Here is a 7,012-nt window from a genome sequence, read left to right as displayed (position 1 = left end):
CTGCACTCAATTTGTAGATCAGGCTGGCCTCAAACTCACAGATTTGCCTCTCCTTCCTCAGTGCTGAGATTAAAGACATGTGCCATATATCTCATTCCATGTGAATGTATGCCTGAAGAGTTTATATCTACTGCATTTTTATTGTATATGTATGGTAGATAATAATTTTGCATGTTTGTCTTTAATTTTGTCACGTTATTGTCTTACCCATCCCAAGTTATGTTTTCTGGGTGGATAGTCAATATCTTGTAAATAATATTCCGTCCTTTTTTTAGATTTATTTATTTATTATATGTAAGTACACTGTAGCTGTCTTCAGACACTCTAAAAGAGAGAGTCAGATCTTGTTATGGATAGTTGTGAGCCACCATGTGGTTTCTGGGATTTGAACTCAGGACCTTCAGAGGAGCAGTCGGGTGCTCTTACCCACTGAGCCATCTCACCAGCCCCATATTCCGTCTTTTTGTTGTTGTTGTTGTTGTTTTGTTTTTCGAGACAGGGTTTCTCTGTATAGCCCTGGCTGTCCTGGAACTCACTCTGTAGACCAGGCTGGCCTCGAACTCAGAAATCCGCCTGCCTCTGCCTCCCGAGTGCTGGGATTAAAGGCAAGCCACCACGCCCAGCTTCCGTCTTTTCCATTACTAATATGTATACCTCATTTATAAATTGTCAGAAAGCAATGCTGCAGAGCTGAACTGGGCAGTGGCAGTCCTAGACTGTTCTAAACATGAGCATGAATGGAAATGCAATAAAACTGCATCCACTCAAATTCAGCCCAGTTGCTTCATCAACCCACAATTCTCACTCCACCCCTTTGGAGACTGTCTTGTGTAGCTCAGAGTAGCTCCAAGTTTACATTGGTTCCTCAGCCTCCTGAGTATCTGAATTACAGATGTGAGTGAATGTACTTGCTTTCTTGGTTGTGTGCATGTTAAAACTTTCCTTATCTATGGCACGACAAGATATCACCACGTTCTGATGTTTCAGTAAGGTTTCTTTTTAAGTGCTAGGTGGTGGAGACTAGAGCTTTGTACATACAGACAAGTGTTCTATGAGCTATAACCTAGCCCACTGTTTCATTGAATATGACGGCTCTGAGAGTTCTTTACTTAGTATACTACAACATTTCCTTTTCTACATTTACTTAGGTGTTGTTGTTGTTGTTGTTGGAGACAGGATTTCTCTGTGTAAGAAACCTGGCTGTCCTGCAATAACTAAACTGGCTATTCCGGCGAGAGTTTAACAGAGCACGATGCTTAGAGAAATGCCAAAGCGGAGGCCCACCTTGTGAGGCTGCAGAAGGAACTGTGGACTCTGGAGCCCATTCCTGTTCTACTCTGGTAAGGAATCTGTTTTCTACCTCCATCCGGAGAACCTGAGTGAGGCTGGATTAAAAAGTAATGGACTAATTTGTTTGGAGGAGGGAATCTCAAGACAGGAGGCTGCCCAGTTTTATGTTACTGCCTTTGTTCAGACCCACAGTAAAACAACAAAGGGAACAACATATGAAAAACAGTTTGGCAGGGGTTGAGGACTTTAAAATTTGTAAACCAGCCTGGCACTGAAACAGCGGTTGTAATTGTGAAAGGAGTTAGTGCTGTTAAAGAGGACCCTTCTTTCCTGCACAATAAAGAAAGGTTCCCCTAGGGGTTACCCATCAAAGGCCCCAACTTGTGAAAATACAAATAAATTGAAAGGAGGCAGCCTGGGGCTGGAGAGATGGCTCAGGGGTTAAGGGCACCAACTGCTCTTCTGAAGGTCCTGAGTTCAAATCCCAGCAACCACATGGTGGCTCACAACCACCCATAATGAGATCTGACGCCCTCTTCTGGTGCATCTGAAGATAGCTACAGTGTACTTACATATAATAATAAATTAAAAAAAAAAAAAAAAGGAGGCCGCCTGACCTAACCAGAAAGCAGGGGTTTCATGCTCTAAACCTACCATCTAGCCACAGAGCCCACTACAGTTTTGGTTTACAGAGGCTGCCTAAAGCCCAGAAAGATTGAGCTGACTAAAAACAGAACTGGCACCGTTGCCCATGTGTTCCTGGTTTTACAGGCATGTAAGATGCAAGAGTACAAAGGGGTAGGGAAGTATCCTAAAATCTGCCAAGACCCAATGAGGCCAAGACCTATGTAGCAGGGTGGGAATTCTGAGGAGGCCCTGAAAGGCCATTGTGTGAGGCTCTGGAAGTGGAGCCTAAATTGCTATGGAGACCACATAACTGTGAAGTTGTCAGGACTGTGGGGATATGGTGCTGCTGGCCTAAAAAATGTCCTACTGGCCGGGCGTGGTGGCGCACGCCTTTAATCCCAGCACTCGGGAGGCAGAGGCAGGTGGATTTCTGAGTTCGAGGCCAGCCTGGTCTACAGAGTGAGTTCCAGGACAGCCAAGGCTACACAGAGAAACCCTGTCTCGAAAAACCAAAAAAAAAAAAAAAAAAAAAAAAATGTCCTACTGGCTGGCAGCAGAGCGTGACGGTTTGGACTCCCCAAGATTTCTGAAGCTGGGATGATTGCATCATGAACTTCAGGTGCCTGACAAAGATTTGAGGTTTGACCTGCTGGGTTTTGGTCTTGCTCTTGCCAGATCTTTTGTTCCTATACACCCATTCCTCCCTTTGCAAATGGGAATATTTATCTTCACAAAGTGTATAATTTATATTTTGATTTTACATGGGCTTACAGTTAACAGTGCCTTAGGTCCCAGATGAGACTGTTTAATGACTATGGAGACTGTTAGAAATGGACTAGATGCATTCTGTATTGAGATGAAAATGGGACTTTACGGTAGATTATGGTTTCCAGTGATGTGGTGGTCTGCTTGAGTTAACAAAGGCTGGAGTTGTGAAGATTAATCTTATCAACTTGACTGAATAATTTGCAATCACCATGGAAACACACCTCTCTGGGTTTGCATATGAGCATATTTCCAGAAAGTATGAGACCAAGGCCAGAACAAATACCTTGCAGGTTGAAATAAGACAAAAAGAGAAAACTTATCTTACAGGATGAGAGTTCTGTTTATTCTTTTTTTTGTTGTTTTTGTTTTTGGAGACAGGGTTTCTCTGTGTAGCCCTGGCTGTCCTGGAACTCACTTTGTAGACCAGACTGGCCTCGAACTCAGAAATCCGCCTGCCTCTATCTCCCAAGTGCTGGGATTAAAGGCGTGCGCCACCACGCCCGGCTGAGTTCTGTTTATTCTTAAAGCAGATTGCTTGGTGCTAAAATCCAGGTAAAAGATAAGTCTGTTTGTCCTGTGTCAAGTCCCTGCTAATTAAGGCCTCTTTGCAATCAAAAGTAAGTTCCTGGTGTGATGCAGACACCTTGTAATCTCCCTTCACCCCTGTGTTTCTTTGCCTTTGTGACTGCCTGTAACTCCCATTCACTTGATGCAGATCCTTGCCTTTGTTCCTCACATTTTCATTGTATCCTTTTAACAATGAATAACCACCAACTCTCTTGCCCACTGTGAAAACCTTATCTCCCCTATGGAAAAAAAAAAAAACTTCAAAAAGCCAGTGGGGGCTGCTCTTAGGGGAGACCTTGGAGACAGCCAGTAGGCCAGCCTAGAGTGCACTTCAGTACAGCTTGCTTTAATTTGGACAATGATGGACTCAGTCCCCCTCCCCACCCCCACTTTTTCTCGAATCTCAGGATTAACAAAAGACTTAAGCAGGGAAAACCCACTCTGAACAGGAGTGGTACAATTTCATGCAATTTCATGGGCTGGGGTTCTAGAACGAATAAAAGAAAGCAAATGAACTGAGGTGCCTGGAGAGATGGCTCAGCAATAAAAGGTGCCTACTGCTCTTGTTAAACCATCCAAATTTAGTTCCCAGCACTAATACAACAGCTCACAACTGGGGGACCTGAAATCTTACTCTGACATCTGTGGTTTCCTGCATACATTTAATGCACATATATGCACTTCGTCACTAAGAAATACACAAAAATAATTGACTCACTAAATTTTTTTCTTTCTTTTTTATTGGATATTTTCTTCATTTACATTTCAAATGCTATCCCAAAAGTCCTCTATACCCTCCCCCCTCCCCCGCCCTGCTCCCCTACCCACTCACTCCCACTTCTTGGCCCTGGCGTTCCCCTGTACTGGGGCATATAAAGTTTGCTACACCAAGGGTCCTCTCTTCCCAATGATGGCCAACTAGGCCATCTTCTGCTACATATGCAGCTAGACATGAATTCTGGGGGTACTGGTTAGTTCATATTGTTGTTCCACCTATAGGGTTGCAGACCCCTTCAGCTCTTGGGTGCTTTCTCTAGCTCCTCCATTGGGGGCCCTGTGTTCCATCCAATAGATGACTGTACTCGCTAAATTTTGATGTGGACTTATATCTACGTGAAAATAGTCACTCATTTTGTGTTAGTTGTGTTGGAGATTGACTCAGAGTCTCATCTATACTAGGCCTGAACTCTACCTCCTTTTAAAAAAAAAAATGACTTTTTAAAAGATTTATTATGTATTCAGTGTTCTGCCTGCATGTATGCCTGAAGGCCAGAAGAGGGCACCAGATCTCCTCATAGATGGGTGTGAGCCACCATGTGGTTGCCAGGAATTAAACTCTGGGAAGACAGGCAGTGTCCTTAACCTCTGAACCATCTCTCCAGCCCCCATTAGCCATGTTTTATAGGATTCTTCCCATTTTTAGGTAGCAGAATTTTTTTTAAAGATTTATTTATTTATTATATGTAAGTACACTGTAGCTGTTTTTCAGACACCCCAGAAAAGGGCATCAGATCTCATTATGGATGGTTGTGAGCCACCATGTGGTTGCTGGAATTTGAACTCAGGACCCTCAGAAGAGCAGTTAGTGCTCTTAACCGCTGAGCCATCTCTCCAGGCCCCAGTAGAAGAAAAAAAAATTTTTAAAGGTTTATTTAATGTTATTTAAGGGCTGGAGAGATGGTTCCGTGATTAAGAGCACTGACTGTTCTTCTGAAGGTCCTGAGTTCAATCCCAGCAACCACATGGTGGCTCACAACCATCTATGAGATCTGGTGCCCTCTTCTGGTGTGTCTGTACTCAAATAAAAAAAAAAGTATGTTTATTTATGGGGGCTGGAGAGGTGGCTCAGCAGTTAAGAGCACTGACTGCTTCTAGAGGTTATGAGTTCAAATTCCAGCAACCACATGGTAGCTCACAACCATCTGTAATGGGATCTGATGCCCTCTTCTGGTGTGTCTGAAGACAGCTTCAGTGTACTTAGATATAATAAATAAATGCATCTTTGAAAATATCTATTTGTTTTATGTATATGAGTACACTGTAGCTCTTAACTGCTAAACCATCTTTCCAGGTCCATGCCTTTTTTCTTTTAGATAGGGTTTAATCTCAAGCTGGCCTTAAATTCAGTCCTTCAGGGTCAATGCTCTGAGTGTTACGATTATAGGCCTGTGCCACTATGCCTGGCTGAGCATCAATTAAGTATACTTGTTTTAGAAGGAAGGCCCAAGCAAGGAAGCTTGGATCTCACTTAGAAGGGTAATAAAATAGTCCTAAGAGGCAGATGGAGGGAACTGGGGAGTGGGGATCACAGGTTCAGGATCAGGTGTGGCCTAGATGGCCATGAAAATGAATAGAAATCAGCAACTGATGGGGGTGAGGAGATGGGGGCATCTCTAGGATGAGAGAGAGACCTGAGATAAGAGAGGTGACCAAGAATCAATGGAGGTGACCTCAGCTGTGACTCACAGCACTAGGGATGTGGAACTCAAAGAGGGCACCCCCTGTAGCCAGGCAGGAACCCCAGTGGCGCCATAGGGACACCAACCCACCAACAAAACTTTCAACCCCCAAATTCTCCTGTTTACAAGAAATGTAGGCTTACAGGATGTAGCAGAGACTGATGGAACAGCCAACCGATAACCAGCCCAACTTGAGACCCATCCCATGGGCAAGCACCAATCCCTGACACTATTAATGATACTCTGTTATGCTTGCAGACAGGAGCCTAGCATGGGTGTTCTCTGAGAGGCTCCACCCAGCAGCTGACTCAGACAGATACAGACATCCACAGCCAAACAGTGGAAGGAGCTTGGGGACTCTTATGAAGAATAGGAGGATGGATTGAGGGCCCCAAAGGGGATAGGAACTCCACAGAAAGACCAACAGTCATCTAACCTAGACTGTTGTGTTGGGGTTCTGAGGATCTCAACCACCAACGAAAACCATACTGGAGCTGGGGCTATCCCAAAGGCTGTTGCCTGTACGTGGGATGTGTTCTTCTAACTGGGCTGCCTTGTCTGGTCTCAGTGGGAGAGGTGCTTAGATACTTCAAGTACCCGGATGGGGGAGCCCCCACCTACTCAGAGGAGAGAGGATGGGGGAAGGAATGTGGGAGTGACCAGGATGTAAAGTGATTAAGTAAATAATATAATTTAAAATATACATGTTTTTAGAAAAAAAGCAAAACAAAACCCCCTAAACCCAAAGTATCTATTTCATGAAAAGCATCACCAAATGAAGTCTTTTTCAAGAAATGAGATTTATAAATCCAGTTATTTGCATACTTGTTAGTTCTACTCCTCTGTACACAAACTAGCACACACATCTCAGAATAGACTAACTTTAAATCAGGTACTGATTAGCTGAGAATCACTGCATTGACTTGAGGTAACTTTATTTTTTTTCCATTTTTTTATTAGGTATTTTCCTCATTTACATTTCCAATGCTATACCAAAAGTCCCCCATACCCCCCCCCACTCCCCTACCCACCCACTCCCCCTTTTTGGCCCTGGCGTTCCCCTGTACTGGGGCATATAAAGTTTGCAAGTCCAATGGGCCTCTCTTTCAAGTGATGGCTTTGAGGTAACTTTATTTTTAAGGATTTATTTATTATATGTAAGTATACTGTAGCTGTCTTCAGAAACCCCTGAAGAGGGGATCAGATCTCATTATGGATGGTTGTGAGCCACCATGTGGTTGCTGGGATTTGAACTCAGGACCTTTGGAAAACGCAGTCAGTGCTCTTACCTGTGAGCCATC

Source organism: Mus caroli, unplaced genomic scaffold (genome assembly GCF_978045245.1).
Source record: "Mus caroli unplaced genomic scaffold, Mus_caroli_1 scaffold_5, whole genome shotgun sequence".
NCBI lineage: Eukaryota > Metazoa > Chordata > Mammalia > Rodentia > Muridae > Mus > Mus caroli.
This window is presented reverse-complemented; position numbering follows the sequence as displayed.